We start from the raw sequence: 16,853 nt of genomic DNA on the forward strand, positions 1-16,853 counted from the left end.
CATTAAACAAGGAAAATTAATAAGAAACTGTGAAATATCTGAGCAAAGAATGGTAAGAGATATGCTCACTAGGAATTTTGCATATACAAAAGACCACTAGATGCTAACTACTGTTTGGACACCCAGTATGTTTGAAATAAACCTGGCCAGAAAACAAGCTGAAAAATTTAGATGTTTCAACATTTGTTTTATGCAAACAAAACCTAGACCTTTTGAAATGGATGAAAAAACAGAGCCAGATCCACTCCAGTGGTTAAGGCACTCCCTTGAAATGTGTGAGGCCCAGGGTCATGTCCTTACTCTACCTGAATTGGAACAGAGACTTAACATGGATCTCCCACCTCCCAGGTGAGTGCCATAACAATGGGGTTATTGGCTATTCTGGGGTGTCTCTCACAAAATTCCATCCTGGACCTGAGAAAACTTTCTGATTTAAAAAAAATTGTCAAAAAATTCACGAACAGCTCTAGTCTGCAATACACCAAGTGTCATACAAAATATGGGTCCCAATAGTGCACAGGTGTTCACTCCACCATTTGGACTGCACTTAGACCAAGCTAGGTTAACCACCACATCATCTACCTCCAGCATGACAGCACCAGTGCAGACAACAAGTGCTTGCATAATAGCTCAGGTAATGCAATTAGTCCTGTCTCCGCAGTGCATTTCATACCAGAGCACAAATACACACTGCTTAGGGGACAGTTTTTTTACTCTTCTGGCCCAAGAAGGTCACACTTTTCTTAAGCCCTTTACTTGTACTAGTAGCAGAGATCTCATTGTGCACTATTTCTCACTGGTATCCACTTCTTTGTGATCATTAGCAAAGCCTCTTTTGCAGCATGTCTCAGAAGAAGCTGTTGTATGAGCATGCTGCCAGCTGCATCTTGGCAGACATCTGGGCAGCTGTGAATATCTGAAGCAAAGAGGTGATGCAGCCCCAGCTGAACTGTATAATTTTAAATGAGATGTCCAAATGTCTTCCTGAACAGGCTATCATTCATTTGAAAAATCAGTGCTGGGAGAAAATGAATGGGTTGTAGATGCCCCATAAAAAGACCCATGGTGCCAATATCTGCTCCAGCGCAGGTAGGTGGATTCTTTTGGACAGATCCAAGATACTTTTGGACAGCACCAAGGTACCGGGCACGAGGTTGCTGAAGAACTAGTAAGAAGGGAGAAGAATACTGCCTCAGTGGCCTTGTGCAAACCAGAGATGGGGACCAGGAACTGGAAGACCTGGAGGCTTTGTCAGGATCCCAAAACCTCTGCAACAAGTCTCTGACTCTAGAAACTGCAACAGAGAAGATGCAGAAGGAGGGATTCAAGAAGATTTCTTCCCAATGCATGTTGCTTTTTGTTACCTTGACCAGCCAATGGCTGGTTTAGTATTCTCAGAAGCTGAGGAAAAAGCTTTCTGGATTTTTATGAACACTACCATTTTGGTTGTGAAATGAAGAGATGCCTCATCACACGAGGGCAGAGATTCACTTTCCCCTCCAGCCAGGGGTGAAAGTAACTGAGGACACTTACCGGTACAGGGGGGGTGGCTCTGGTCCCTGAAAGGGGCGGGGCATCAGGCGGAAGGGGCAGGGCTGGGGGGGTCAGCATTCCTCAGCCAGCCCTTGGCCCGCGCCGCCTGGGGCTCCCGTGTTGATTTAAAGGGCCCAGAGATCTGTCTTTTAAATCACCGGCCCCAGGGCAGCTGCTCCCTTTGCCCGCCCCACCCCCATCGGCAGCCCCCCCAATGGGGGGGGGGGCACAGCAACATTAAAGCGCTGCCGCCGCAAAGGACCATCCTTAAAGCGCTGCTGCGGCAGTGCTTTAACATTGCTGCCCCTTCCCCCCTCCAACCCTCTCCCCCCCTGTTGGCGGCCCTGCTGGTACAGACCCTAACAGCAGGGCCCCCGACAGGGGAGGCAAAAGGAAAAGGGGCAGGGACATTAAAGCGCAGCCGAGGCCGCGCTTTAATGTGGGCTGGGTATGGGCCGGTACGGGTTCTTACCGGTATGGAGTACCAGCCCGTACCGACTCACTTTCACCCCTGCCTCCAGCTCTGCCACCATAGCACAAGTGGCTGCTTCCCAACCTCTCTTTGGTCCCTCTGGACACTGTAACGTTTCTCAGCCCTCTTTGCACCCCTCTTCCAGCACTGTCCTTCCATGATAGGCTGTGTGGACAATTGTTCCAAGCGAGACAGAAGTTCATAGCAAGCTGTTCAGAGCAGCTGAGTGAACTATGCCATATGACCTGCTTAAAAATGGTAGCCAAGAATTGAAAAAAATATGTAAAAGTCAAACCATGAGCAAATATACTAAAAATCTCATAACAAACTGTCATCCAGCAAACACAGATAGGGCAAAGAGGAAAGAGGGTGTTGAATCATGGCTCTGTCCAACACCTTGCTGCCAAATGTGGGCCAGCAGTCTGGCAGAGAAAACAATTTCTCAGACTTAATTGTCTTCCAATCCTTTGGCGTATTCTCAGAAAATCTTTGATAGAGCCATTGCTTTAGTTTGGTAGTGCCATTATTAGGTGATGCTAATTTTCCTACACCCCCACTGAAGCCTACTGTAGTTTTCCTGTTCTGCATCATCTCAAATTATCTGTGATAATAACTTAAATGAAATTTATCACCCTGGGCTCACACTCGCTTGAAAAGAGTCTTCCTTTTTCTAGATGGAGGCATAGATCATTATTAAAGCTAATGTTAAAAAAAGTATGTAATACATAGGTTGAGAAAAGAGTGTCTGTACATCTGGGGAGAATGCTTAGATTATCTACAAATACAGTGTTTGTTTTTAAAAGTCATATGATACATAGAGTACATAAACAACAATAACCTAAATTTAAGTGAATAAGTTTAAGAATAAAGTTTAGATATTAGCATCCAAGTATTCGAGTACATCACTCATGAGAAATTGTACAGCGATTTGGTTGTGGAAAGCAAAATATTTCAATGAGTGGAGATTGTCCCTCAGTAATTGAGAATTAGGGTAGATTGTCCATTTAGAAAATACAATCTGTCAGGGAAGTATTTCAGTTACTTTCCTTACTGCGGTTCTCATCGCTTCTCTTTTGCCGCCCTGCCTGTGTGAGATGTACACCAGTTCATTGCTGGTCCTCTGGGGAAGCTGCCGGATGGTGTTGTCCGCCTTGTTCAGAGAAATCTTTGCCATGGCAGATCCCCTCAGGACGAATGAGATATGGGGGATCAGGAAGGTGTTCCAGGCACTGATCTTCTGCCATGGTGACAGTAGGAAGGAGTCAATCCTGGCCACATCTCATAGAATCTCCACGATGGTATCCTCAGGTGTCTGCTGGATGTGGAAACCTGTGGGCATGCTGAGATGTTGGTATTCTTGCCCATCCTCGAGGAAAGATGGAAAAATTTAGCTAGGTTCACTCTAGATCTGAAAAGACATCACCTGGACTGAGTCCCTTCTACTGGCATTGATATGCAGAGATACGAACTTCCTAGCATTGAAGCGGAGTCCCATCCAGTTGGCAGCCTGGCTGGTGATGTCGAGCATTTGTTGGGGACACTTGGAGTTGTCTGCAATCAGGACCAGAACATCTGGGTAGGCCAGGATATTCACGCTGTTGCCATACAGGTCGAAACCGCCTAGACCGCTGGAGATCGCTCGAATGAGCGGCTCCATGGCTAAGTTGAAAACGATGGGGCTGAGGGGACAACTTTGCTTCACACCACTATGGATAAGAATTTCAGGCATCTCTCCTTCCATGGAGCGGATGGGGTGGTGCAGCCTTTATAAAGTTCCTGGATCAGTTGGAGAAAGTTTTCAGGCATCCCAAACTCTCGCAGCGTGGCAACAATGTGCTGGTGGGGCATCGATCCAAAAGCATTAGCCAGATCGAGCCCCACCTCAATGTTATGGCACATTGCCTCTGTGTCCTCCTGGCCATGTGGATGTCAGTGTGAAGGACAAAGTTGTGTTTGTAACAGCCTTCTCATGACATGAAGCCTTTCTGGATGGAGCTGATGGCTCCTCCGTTCACCGACCAGTCTGTTATCCTAACCGCGAGGCAGCTGGCATACAGTTTGTACATGTTGGAGCAGAGAGAGATAGGTCTCCAGTTGCTGGAGTCATCTCGCTGGCCTTTCTTTGATGAGCACCATCATAGACTTCTTCCAGGAGCTGGGAGTACGGCAGAACTGTTTGCATTTGTTGAAAATGCAGTTAATACCAGGCAGCCGGGGTCTCGTTTTTTCAGGATGTTATAGTAAATGCCATCTTTTCCTGGGGCTGTGTTTTTGGTCTTTGTAAGTCTGGGCTCTACTTCCTGTGAGGTAAAGTCTTGTTCCAGGTCCCCTGCACAGTCAACCCGGGGTAAAGGATGAAGGCACTGTGGATGCTGCGCGTCATTCTGAGCTACACGGTCAAACACACCCTTGAAGTATCAGAATAGTCTCTCTGACGGGATTGCGCAGTAAGATGAGGGCCCATCAAGGATCTCTCATAGCCTTAGGAAGGTTTGACCGGTAGAGCTTCTGGATCCTGGATGCTGTTGCTGGGTCATAGCGGCGACTGACGTTCCTTCTCCTGGCTTCTCTCCTGTGGTGGTTGTTATGTCTCTGTGCAGGAGTTCTGTGAGCAGTCAGTGTGTTCTCCTGAGTTCCACTCCTATCAGATACAATTTCTGCAGACGGGTCTTTAGTGAATCTGTCTACAAGGAGGTCAAAGTCATCGAAGGAGGCTGTCCTTGCCAACTCCTCTATCCAAGTGGCTTGCCATGGTGTTGCGGCCCCAAAGGCTGCTGCTCCTCTGGCTGCTCAATCTCCACAGGCTCAGGCAGGGCCGTCCTTAGGATTTATGGGGCTCTATGCAGTATCACTAAACTGGTGCTCCTATGCCCGACTTGGGACATAGCCACCACTCCCACCCACAGACCCCCAGAAGAAACACCCCCCATTGCTGACATATACTGAGCTTTGTATGCAGCAGACGCTGCGGCAGCCCGGGATCACAGCCCAGGGGAGGTGGAGGAAGGGACGAGGCAGCAAAGGATACCGAGCCGCCAGGCCCACCTCATGGCAGCAGAGAGTCACAGTTCCCTGCAGAGACCCCCGTATTCTCTCCCTCATGCAGAATGTGTCGCACCAGCGCATTTGGCTCTGTGAATACGGCCTCTGCCTAAGGAGACTGCAGCGTGTGCTGGGTGTGCGGGAGGCGACCCACTCTTACCTGCTGTCCTTGTGGTGCCTCAAATTTTTGGGTGCCCTATGCAGCTGCGTATGCCTAAGGACAGCCCTGGACTCAGGCTGGAAAATCACTGTGGGCTTAGCCTGGTGCTTATTTTCTTCCCTGTGTTGAGTACTCCATTTGGCCGGATCTTAAGGCGTGATCTCCGGAATGAGGGCAGTGTCTTCCCTTACAGATTTCAGGGCAGCACTTGTCCTTTTAGGAAGGACAGTTTTGGAGGCAGCAGTACTGGCCCTTTTAGAGATTTAATCTTGCTTGGGAGTTTCTGGAGTGATGCTGGTCCTTCTTGGGTGAGTTCTCTCTGAGGGGGTCTTTGATGCAGTATCCGCCTAGGGGTGAGGTTCCATTGTGTGGTCCTAGCAGCGGAGATAGCTCCTCCACTGGCTGGGTCTTGCTAGGTAGCCTGTGCGGTGACGCTAGCTCTCCCGAGGACGCGGTCCTGTGAAGTTACCTGTGGGGGGGCGCTGACCCTTCTGATGATGGCATCGTGCTGGACATTCTGTGAGAAAGCTCTAAGCCATCTGGAGATGGTGTTGCCTTGCATAAGCTGCAAGGGAGCACTGATTCTATTCTTAGCGGGGTCCAGCTAAGGGATTTTTGAGGCAGCACTTACTCTTTCAATGGTAGTATCTTGCTGGGTGGCCCCAGGGCAGGGGTTGTCCTTCGCTCAGTAGGTTGTTGGACAGCCCCCGGGGAGGAAGTGGTTGCTGGCATCCCACTTGCACATCACCTCGAATGCCTTGCCCTGGTCCAGCTTCCGTTTCAGGTTTTCCACATATTGGGAGTGGATGGCATCCTCAGGGCCCTCTCCAGCATGCTTCTAGCTCTCGGAGAGATGACAGTCTGATCTGTATTCTTCAGCTGTGGCACCAGGACTCCCAGCTCCTGGTGTTCCTCGCACCATGTCCAGTGGCAGTCAGTATGCTTCTCCAGTCACCGCGTAGCATTGCGGGCACGAGTCCAGAGCGAAGCAAAGTTTCCCCGTCTCTTCCAAATTCACCTTCCAGTGAGCCACTCAGGTAGGTGGCGACATCTTGGTTGGAGGGGGTCCTGGCTATTCGCTTCTTGATGGCATCCTGCTGAGTGCTCTCTGCAATGTTCCTCACCGTGGCGTCTGGGCACATCGGAAGGTGTGAATGATGATGGCAACTTTGCACAGATCACCCATTCAAGGGATTTTGGTGCCACCCTACCTGTGCAAGATGTACACCAGGTCATTGCTGTCCCCCTGGGGGAGAAACATCCACTTCTTCACCAGCTGCTGGATAGTGTTGTCTGCCTTGTTCAAAGGTACCTTCACCACGGCAGATCCCTTCAGGACAAATGAGATACGGGAGACCAGGAAGGTGTTCAAGGCATTGATCTTCTGCCAAGGTGCCAATAGGGAAGAGTTGAGATGTACATTATAAAGTATAGGAATAGGGTTATTTACCTTTAAATAGTTTGTGAGCCCTATTTTTGAGTGGTGCTCGAGGCACTGTGGATTTTAGAAGAGTCCAGAGACTAGTCAGAGCAGCCATGCATGTTTGTGTATAGTTAGTAAACATTGGTATTTGGAGCCCAGCTCTGCCTGCATGGTTTCATAGAATGTCAGGGTTGGAAGGGATCTCAGGAGGTCATCTAGTCCAACCCCCTGCTCAAAGCAGGAGCAATCCCCAGACAGATTTTTGCCCCAGATCCCTAAATGGCCCTCTCAAGGATTGTACTTGCAACCCAGGGTTTAGCAGGCCAATGCTCAAACCACTGAGCTATCCCCCCCACCTTCATGTCCTTGTTGTTGGGTAAAAGGCAAAAGACACAACTGTTGTCAGTAGCTACCGGTGTGGTGCTCTCCTCTTGTTCGATACTGATAACAGTTGGCTGCGTGCGTGTTCCCTCTGTGTGCTGCCCCAGTTCTGCGCAGATAGCTGACACAGCAGACCCCGAGAGAACCCCCAAAGACCACAGACTCTAGTAAGGTACGAAGGAACCTGAGTCAGGTTTATTGTCAAACAAAGCACAGTAATAGTTTCCCGTAGACTCTACAAGACATATTACGAATTTGTGCCCCCTGGCAATGGACCAGCTCAGTCAGTGGCAGGACTTTCCACTGCCCCCTAGGCCAGACAAAGATGTGCACTCCAGGACCTACTTTTATACAGTTACAGGACAGATTACTCATCCCTACTGACGTATTGAACTACTTGCATCTGATGAAGTGAATATTCACCCACAAAAGCTTATGCTCCAATACTTCTGTTAGTCTTAAAGGTGCCACAGGACCCTCTGTTGCTTTTTCCTTTGATCATGTTGTTTCTATCCATCATGCTGTCCTTTTGACCCTGTCTTTAAGATGCACCTACTTCTAGCAGCCCTCTTCTTGCCAACTTCTGTGAGCGGGGCCTGCCTCTGGCTCACAGCCCAGCTTTTGCTTAGCAATGCCTGGAAGTACTTTGGTTCAGGCTTCAGGCCTCAGACTGGGCCTCTGACACAAGAGGTTATGTTTCAGTGCCTCATCTTACTACAACAACCTTCTGATTCATGGCTTGTGTTCCTAAAATCTCATAGTTTAGGGCTTCAGTGGGTCTCCTGTAAGCGTTTGGAAGGGAATTGTGTATTCTGTAGGGGTTTTTTGTCTCCTGCCTCTGAAGTATCAGTGATTCTTATGGTGGGACACTGGACAGGGTGGCGTGGTGGTCTGAGGTGGTAGTGAGAATTCTCTTTCTCAGGTGCTTGCCTGGTGAGTCTTGTTCACATGCTTAGGGTCTAACTGATCATCATATTCAGTTGGGATGGAATTTTCCCCAAAACCAGATGGACAGAGACATGGTGGGGGGGGTCACCTTCCTCTGCAGCATGGGGCGCGGATCACTTGCTAGGAACATCAGAGTATAGCTCACTAAATTAATTCCCTGACATTGGAGAGGCCTCAGGCATTGGCGCATCTTGGCCTCTCCTGTTCTCTGCCTGTGGCACATAATAGTCTAGTTTCCTGTAGGCTGTAATGTTTTGGTCTAATTCTGGTTGTTGGGCTTGGGACAGGGGTGACTGGATGGTGGTTAGTGGCCTGTGATAGACAGGAGGTCAGAGTAGATGATCTGGTGGTCCCTTCTGGCCTTAAGCTTTGACTCTGACATATTTATTCTATGTACAAACTGAACATCAGTCTTCAGGGGTGTCATAAATTCTTGCACACACATGAAAAACACAAGTTTTAAATGCTGATCTTATAAAATAAAATCCACTGACAAGTGAAGTTATACAAATGAAACTTAAAATGAATAGGCTCAAATTCACAAAATTAACTCCAGTAAATACAAGCTGACCTGATTTATAAATATTGATATATTATAGTATAATAATATCAAGTTACCCAGCAATTAACACTAAAATGACTGTGTAAATGGGTAACTTGTGCTGTGTTTCAAAACGTCCCTGTGAAAAACCTCTTTGCTAAGCACTACTTTCCAAATGTGCTTATGATAACATAGGCTCATATCATGGGCAGCAAGAGGAGAAGGAAGCTCCACAAAGCTGCTGCTGCTGCTTCTCCTCCTCACAGGTGGCTGGCAGGGGTCAGGAACAGGGACGAACCTTGGTAACATGTTCAGCAGCATAGCTGTGCAATACATCAGAGAGCATAGGCTGTTCCAGGTATAGATACAGCACACTTTACTCCCTCTTTGGAATAGTGGGCAAGCAAATCCCTGACTCACAGTCTTCTTCCCAAGCTGACTGGGGACAGCACAGCAATGCACTGCCTCTTATGCTAGGAGGATCATAATGTCACGATCTAGCTCTAAAAGTGCATGTGACAAGAAGCACTTTATAACATTTAGGAAATGTGAATTTTAGTTTTTCAAGTTTTTAATTGTGATGATTATTTCTAAGCTACCTGTCATCTTGCTTAAAAATGACCTCACCTGAGAAGCCTGCAGCACTGGAGCCCGATGTCAAAAAATGCAAATAATCAGACTACAAACTTAAAAGTTTAATATTTACCTAGCAGTTTTAAATAGAATATCCATTCCAATGCATGCAAGGTAAAGATGCAGCAGATAAACAAAGGGTGAACACATTTCCTGGGTGGAATCAGTGTTCTGGGCAACATGAAAGAGGCTTAACTTTTATTCTGTAGTACTTCGTATTCTGATTTTCAGTCTGAACGACCATTGCTCAGTTTTAGTCCTATGTTACATACAATTGTGACTCTCTACAGGTACATATCACCTTACAATCATATTATATTTGTAATAGACTTATTATTCCTTTTTCCAAACTGCTAGCCAAATCAAGGACATGGGGAAGTATGTGCAAAGTAATATGTCTACAGATTCCTAAGAGTTAAATCGGCTTCTGTTTATCTACTTCACTAATTGTTTGTTTGGAAATGAACCAGGGTCAGTATGATTAAAATACAACTATTGTGAGTAGACACAGCCATACATCCCAGTTTCCATCCTTTTCAGCTCTACAGTTTTCCTGTATAATTATTTTAAAAATTCAGATTGAGTTTGAATTTAATATCACTGTAGGTAATGGGATTAATGGGTATTGGAATTCTCAACATTTTTCACTCTTCAGAGTACAAATATATATTCCCAAGATTTTCAAAAAATAGGAGCTTAAATCTAGGTACATCTGAATGGAAGCCTATAGATGTATTTTAAAATGTTGAAGGAAAAATAAATATATAGGCACCGAAATAAGCTGATTTTCAAAAGTGCCAAGTACTCCACAATTCCCATTGAGGAAAAGCAGGCCACTAATTTAGGTGCTTAAATACAGATTTAGGATCCTTGCTTTAGGCTCCTATTTGGAAAATCTTAGCCACAAACATTAAAATAACTCTTTCTAGTAGGTTAAATTAAATTAATCTCTTTTCCGTATTCTAGGAATATGGTTCAAACTAAAGTAGTTTAGTGTTTGTGGATGAAAATGGAATGTGTAATTTCTATTATAATTTGCATGGCATCCCATCTTCAGCATCTTATTATTAATAATCACAATCATCATAATGTTTATTAAAGTAGTGCCTAAAGACCAGACAAGAACAGGGCCCTGTACAGACACCGTAGTAGTAGAAAGTCGCTGCATCACACAGCTTACAATCTAAATAATTCTACTGCAAATTTTGATGGCACTATAAAATAGTGGCTGATAATTGTGAAGTCATTATAAAAAAATTTCAAAATAATTGATACAATTAACAAAAGCTACATTATTGTGCTTTAGCAATAAGAACTTTGCTGTTTAATAGTTATATAAATTATTTAATGTTTAGCATAAAATGTGATTTTTTTATAGTGCTTTTCATCCTGAATTTATTGCAAAGCATTCTCAGATAAATCATTTCAGGGCTGTGACTGCACAGGCAACAAATTGAGCAACCAGTAGGTACTGCTTAGAATCACCATGCTTATATATCTTATATTTATATTGAACCTTTCACCTTGGAGGATCCCAAAGCACTTTACAAAATATAAAACTGGGCCTGATTTTCCACCCTGTTGAAATAAGTGGAACCATACCTGTGAAAAACTGTTATAAATACGATGGAGAATGAGACCAACAAACTCTAAAGTGTGGGATCATTCTACATCAGGGGTCGACAACGTTTGGCACGCAGCTCGCCAGGGTAAGCACCCTAGCGGGCCGGCCCAATTTATTTACCTGCTGACGCGGCAGGTTCGGCCGATTGCGGCCCCCACTGGCCGCGGTTCACCGTCCCGGGCCAATGGGGGTGGCGGGAAGCGGCGCAGGCGAGGGATGTGCTGGCCGCGACTTCCTGCTGCCCCCATTGGCCCGGACGGTGAACCGCGGCCAGTGGGGGCCGCAATCGGCCGAACCTGCCGCGTCAGCAGGTAAATAAACTGGGCAGGCCCGCTAGGGTGCTTACCCTGGCAAGCCACGTGCCAAACGTTGCCGACCCCTGTTCTACCTAGTCACATGTAGGGTGAATCAAAGCAACTGTTTGAAAGTGCACAGAAACCCTATGGATCCCTATAGATCCATGTCATTTGGGTTAAGTCCAGACACATCTAATTGACCCTTCTGAGATGGCTCCCACAACAGGAACTAAAAGTTTCTTCATTCCTGATCAATCAACCTTGCTGAGTGCTTGCTACGACTTCTGACAGTGTGCGACTCCTATGTGCTTCAGCTCTAGGTGACTTTCCCATTAAGCTAAAATGAGAGGATGCCAAGCATGTGTTCCTGTCTCATAGACTCATAGACTTTAAGGTCAGAAGGGACCATTATGATTATCTAGTCTGACCTCCCGCATGATGCAGGCCACAAAAGCTGACCCACCCACTTTCCCTGAACTCAGCTGTTGAAGTCCCCAGATCGTGATTTAAAGACTTCAAGTCGCAGAGAATCCTCCAGCTAGCGACCCCTGCCCCATGCTGCGGAGGAAGGCGAAAAACCTCCAGGGCCTCTGCCAATCTACCCTGGAGGAAAATTCCTTCCCGACCCCAAATATGGCAATCAGTAGAACCCCGAGCATGCAGGCAAGATTCTCCAGCCAGACCCTCATTGACCATTGATACTATCTCTCAGGCTCCATGACCATTTGACCAGCTTTGGTTGCTTAGTGCCCCCAGTACTGCTCTGGACATAACATCCTAGACCCAAAGCTAACGAAGGTTCCTTTACCTTCTCCCAGAATTGTTCTGTTTCTGAGTGATGATTCCAGCACTCATTATGATTTCCATTTGTTTTTCCAGCAGTGGCTTTCAGTGCTCACACTTGCAGATTTGTTCACTGTGCAGTCACACTGTGTCTACACTGTTAGAAACGAAGCAAAAGTTAGTTAACAGGTGGTTAGGAAATAATTGTGCCGCATATAAAGCGCCTTCAAAAGGATCTGCAAAATTCCTCACAATTTTCACAATTTGTTTTCAGTGTCTGGTAATAAAGGTGTAATTTAGTAATGTTGTCAAGTATGATAACATATGTTAAGAGAGAGCTATATCATCTATTTAAAAGAGAAGCCTCAAGCATAATGTCTAATAAAGTTCAGACAGGCTTTGTATATGAAATTGGGTGTAGAAAATGTATTCCTCCCTGTAGAATTTACAAACTCATGAAGCTATTTAAGATAAGGATTTTATTTTAGCGTGTAATATGAATTCTACTGTTAAAGAGGGTTATATAAGAATGCCCCCTCAGTATTGAAAGAAAGGATATATAAACTAGTTGTTCACATTTGGGTCATAGCAATAGGTTAAACTGACTCATGGTTCAGATACCAGCAGAAGTTTAAAATACTGAAAATTCTGCCTGAAAGAGCTATTTGTAACTAGCTTCTTCTGCAGGTGTGATAGTTTGTCCTATTCCTTACACATGGAAAATAAACCAAATAGAACCAAAAACCCAGAGGGTACAAATGCAAGACAGCAAATTTAGACGTGTTTATTTACAGGTATTTACTGGTATAAATATGTGTGGGAAGAAGAGTATGGCATCCGTATTGGTCGTTGTGAAAACAGGTATTGCAGTATTTAGCCATTTAGACATTGATTCAGCAAAGCTCTTAAGCACAGGCTTAATTTCAGTGGTACTTAAGCATGTGCTTAAGTGCTTTGCTGAATCAGGTTTCTTGGTTTAACACTGAATTTTAACACACCTGAATTGAAACTGCATCTTTTAGAAGGAAATGTGCTTCTTACTAAAGTTGCTAAGCACTCACAAATATTGCACTACGGATAAAAAGTAAATGTTCCATATGGTGCATGGGGAAATTAGGTCCAATTTTCAATAATATAATTGGGTTTTTACTACTGTACATTCCTAAAAATGTATTCCTAGCTGTAAGAAAATTCTGTCCCCAATGTGCTAATAATCAAAGTGCTTCAGTGCCAGAGACATACCCCTTCAGCTGTATTGGCTTACAAAGCAAATGGCATCTGCTGGCTATTTATGATAATTACAGTTCTGAATTGCTGATGGCTACACCAGAGTATATATTTTAGGTTCTGACTTCTATTTATAGATGGCTATCTTGGGTAGTATCAAAACCCAGTCCTGTTTAGCACCTCTAATATGTATGATATTAAGCCTGGCTCTTTTGATCTGACAGTCTAACTCCACTGCCACTGGCAATTTTTAAATTAAGATTGGATATTTTTCTAAAGGATGTGATCTGGTTCAAATAGGAATTAATTTAGAAAAGTTGTATGGCCTGTGTTACACAGGAGGTCAGACTAGATGATCCCAGTGGCTCCTTCTGGTCTTATACACTCTGAATCTATGAAATTGGCTCACTTCATTTGCATTACTGTAGAGTAGTCGCTCATCTACATTTTTTGTCAAGCCTCTTCTGAATGTGAAAGAAACATGCTAAATCCTGACTGTTCTGGTTGCTATTCTAGATGAGTGTTGTATTCTACTCTACTCTTTTCCTGGACTTCACTGTTCTAGAGTGCTTCATAAATATTTTGGAATAGTTCTTGCCCAACCTAAAAAAGGTTTTAAAATGTGAATTTCTTATCCTTTTCCTGGTGAAACATTCTGCCATTACATAAATATGCTCAAGTCCATTGATGTTACTGGTAGTTATGCTGAAGCAGCTGAGGGTAGAATTTGGGCCTTGGAAACTACAATTTTCATTTTTGTTATAGTTAAAAAAAATCAAGCTGTTTCATTGGCTCATTGATAATCCTACACTGTATCATATGTAAATTCCAGTTTGGTACTTACCTTGGAACTTGTTCTCCATTTGTGTGTCCCAGGAGCATCATTAAAGGGATTTTTTCAACATTGCAAAAGGAAAGAGAGGGTTAACATTAACATGTGCCAATCCTGGAAAGCTCCTTGACGCTGACTGTAGAGAGCTCTGGGCATAACTAAGAAACTGAATTGGGATTGTACTGAGGAAATGGTAATTTAGAATGAAAGGAAGCTTGAATTAGTGATAGTGGTATATCAAACAGTTTTGTTCGCAGTGGAAATCAACAGATGGTAAGCAAGGGTTTTCTCATGACTGGCAGCCCCTTTTGTCTTGCTCCACCCCCTTTTATAGCTTTGGCACAAGGCGGGAATCTTGTGTCTGTGCTTGACCCCATCCCCACGTCATCAGTGGAAAAGTACAAGGATTAAGATGGATTCCAGCATCATGTGACATGGTCACATGTCACTGTAAGACCCTAGTCTCCATTCTTCGTGGGTTGGCCCACACATACACAGGAAGGTTTGCAGGTAAATAAACCATTTACAACCGATTGTCTGGGTCAGTGGGAGCCATCAAGATTCTAAACCACCATTAATGGCCCACACTTTACATAATTACAATAGGACCTCAGAGTTATACTTCATATTTCTAGCTTCAGACACAAGAATGATACATGCATACAAATAGGATGAACACACTCAGTAGATTATAACCTTTGTTATGATACCTTACAGGAGGCCTTTTGCCTAAAGCATATTACAGTTACATCATATTCACACTCATAAGCATATTTCCATAAAACATATGGAGTGCAACGTCACAGTCTACACACTAGTTTTAGTCCTGTAGTATAAGTCCTACATACCCAAGCCAGTTGACCCGGATACTGAGGCTTACTGCCAAGGGTCTTTTTTTTTTTTTTTTTTTTTTTTTTTTTTTGCAGTATAAACATACTCTTAACACTTAAGTCATTGTTTGGGGGTTAAGTGCCTAAATTCTGGTGCCTGCCTCATTTCACACAAAGTGGCCAGAGGAGGAGGAGGTGGTGCCCACCTTGTCACTGGAACTGCTTCAACAGGACAGAGTCAGGGAGCCCTACCTTAGAATATAACATAGCTTGATGTTAAGGCACTCTCCTGAGAGGTGGGAGATTCCTGTCCAAATCTTTTTTCTGCCAGTTAAAGTGGCAACTTGAACCTGAGTTTTCCACATCTCATGTGAGTGTTTTAACCAGTGGACAAAGTAGACATCAGCCCCACCATCTCCTCCTCCGCCTCCTGCAGAGATATTTTTGAATGGGACCCAAACTGGTAGGCAGCCTCTGCACATAAGATAGGTTAGTGAACATCTATTTTTCCTGGATCACTTTGGGGCTTAGATAGGAGATAGGCATCTGGATGCCTAGAGGGAGGAAACAGTGCTCATATCCAGAGGCACAAACATAGGTGCCTAAGGAACTTGTACCATAGAGAGTGAATCTAGACATCTACAGAGTTAGGCAGGAGTTTTGTGGAGCCTAAAACAGGGGCTTAGACACTTTAACCCCAGAGTTAGGTGCCTCAGTAACTTTGTGGATCTAGACCAACATCACTCCCACTTGATCCAAGAATTGACCAAGGGGACAAACTCTGTGGACAGGATCTGAAGTACTTGTTCCTTCAGGATCATCAAGTGAAAGATGGATGATTACATAATAAGCTAAACTCTGCATGTAAGCTGTTTATTGTTTTTAAGATATGCTTTCTCTGAAATGCTTTTGTTCTGAATAAATAATACTTTGTGTTTATGAAGGCTAGTTGGTCACTGGCTAACCCTGTCATTGCTCCTGGGCAAACAGGACTGCGAGTGCTAAACTAAATTCACACTTGCTAATGTGAACACAGTGAATTGCAAGAGGAATTGCAGCCTAAATTCCCTTGTCTAGAAAGAGAGATGTAAGACTCTGCCCCAAGAAAGATGATGGCAAGAGGCCTGAGACCTAAGTGGAGGCCACAAAGGGATCAGTTACTTCAAGAACTGTGATGATATGCTATTGGATGACTCTTTAAGAGATGACATGTTGCCATGACAAAATTAAGAAACACGATATAAAAGGTGATAGTACTTGGAAGCTAGTGGTATTGGAAGACACTGTCTTTTTTGATTATTTAACAAGGAAATAGCCCCTTAGGGTGTTTTATTCTTTGTTTCAAGAATGTCCTTGAAAAGTGTTTACTCAGTGCAGAGGCAAATATTTATAAGGTATAACTCATGGTTCATTAGTACAGATTTTAAAAGTCTGTAAAAACATATTACGCACATATCTGTGATCTTGATAAGAATATAGGGCCTGATCCAGCAAAACATATCTACCACTTTTGGGGCTAGATTAGCTCAGCACAACACCTGACCTGTCTGGGTGAATGATTAGCTAGACATGAAAAGGCAGAACAAACACTAAAAGCAAAACTTTGCCGTGAGGACTTGTGGAGCTATACAATGTGGGAGTGAGGAGGATGGAGAATACCTATTCAAATGACCTCTCCATTTCCAGAGCTCTTCTGACCATTTTGCCTTTCTAGGGTTTATACAGCCCATGCAAGTTAGGGCCAGGGTAACTCTGGTGCATTTCCTCAAGAAAGGGAAAGAATAAGGGTGAAATCCTGGTCCCAATGAAGTCAGTATCAAAACTCCCATTTTTGTGGTGGACCCCTGTCTGAAACACCTCTCTATTCTAACATGCAGTGGAGTATAGGCTGCTCCAAACCTTAGCTCTCTGATGGTCTCCAAAACCCATTACAGTAACACTGAGCTCCTTTCTTAGGGTACGTCCACACTACCCGCCAGATCGGCGGGTAGCGATCTATCTATCGGGGATTGATTTATCGCGTCTTGTCTAGACGCGATAAATCGATCCCTGAACGCGCTCCCCATCGACTCCGGAACTCCACCAGAGTGAGAGGTGGAAGCGGAGTCAACGGGGGAGCCGCGGCCAT

At 44.6% G+C, this 16,853-nt stretch overlaps 1 long non-coding RNA gene across 1 annotated transcript in view; it reads left to right on the forward strand.

Annotated features, from left to right (window-relative positions):
• LOC117879519 overlaps positions 1–16,853 on the forward strand; it is a 149,743-nt gene that overhangs the window by 119,921 nt on the left and 12,969 nt on the right. The gene's annotated exons all lie outside the window — the stretch shown is intronic.

Source organism: Trachemys scripta, chromosome 6 (genome assembly GCF_013100865.1).
Source record: "Trachemys scripta elegans isolate TJP31775 chromosome 6, CAS_Tse_1.0, whole genome shotgun sequence".
In the NCBI taxonomy this organism is placed as follows: Eukaryota; Metazoa; Chordata; order Testudines; family Emydidae; genus Trachemys; species Trachemys scripta.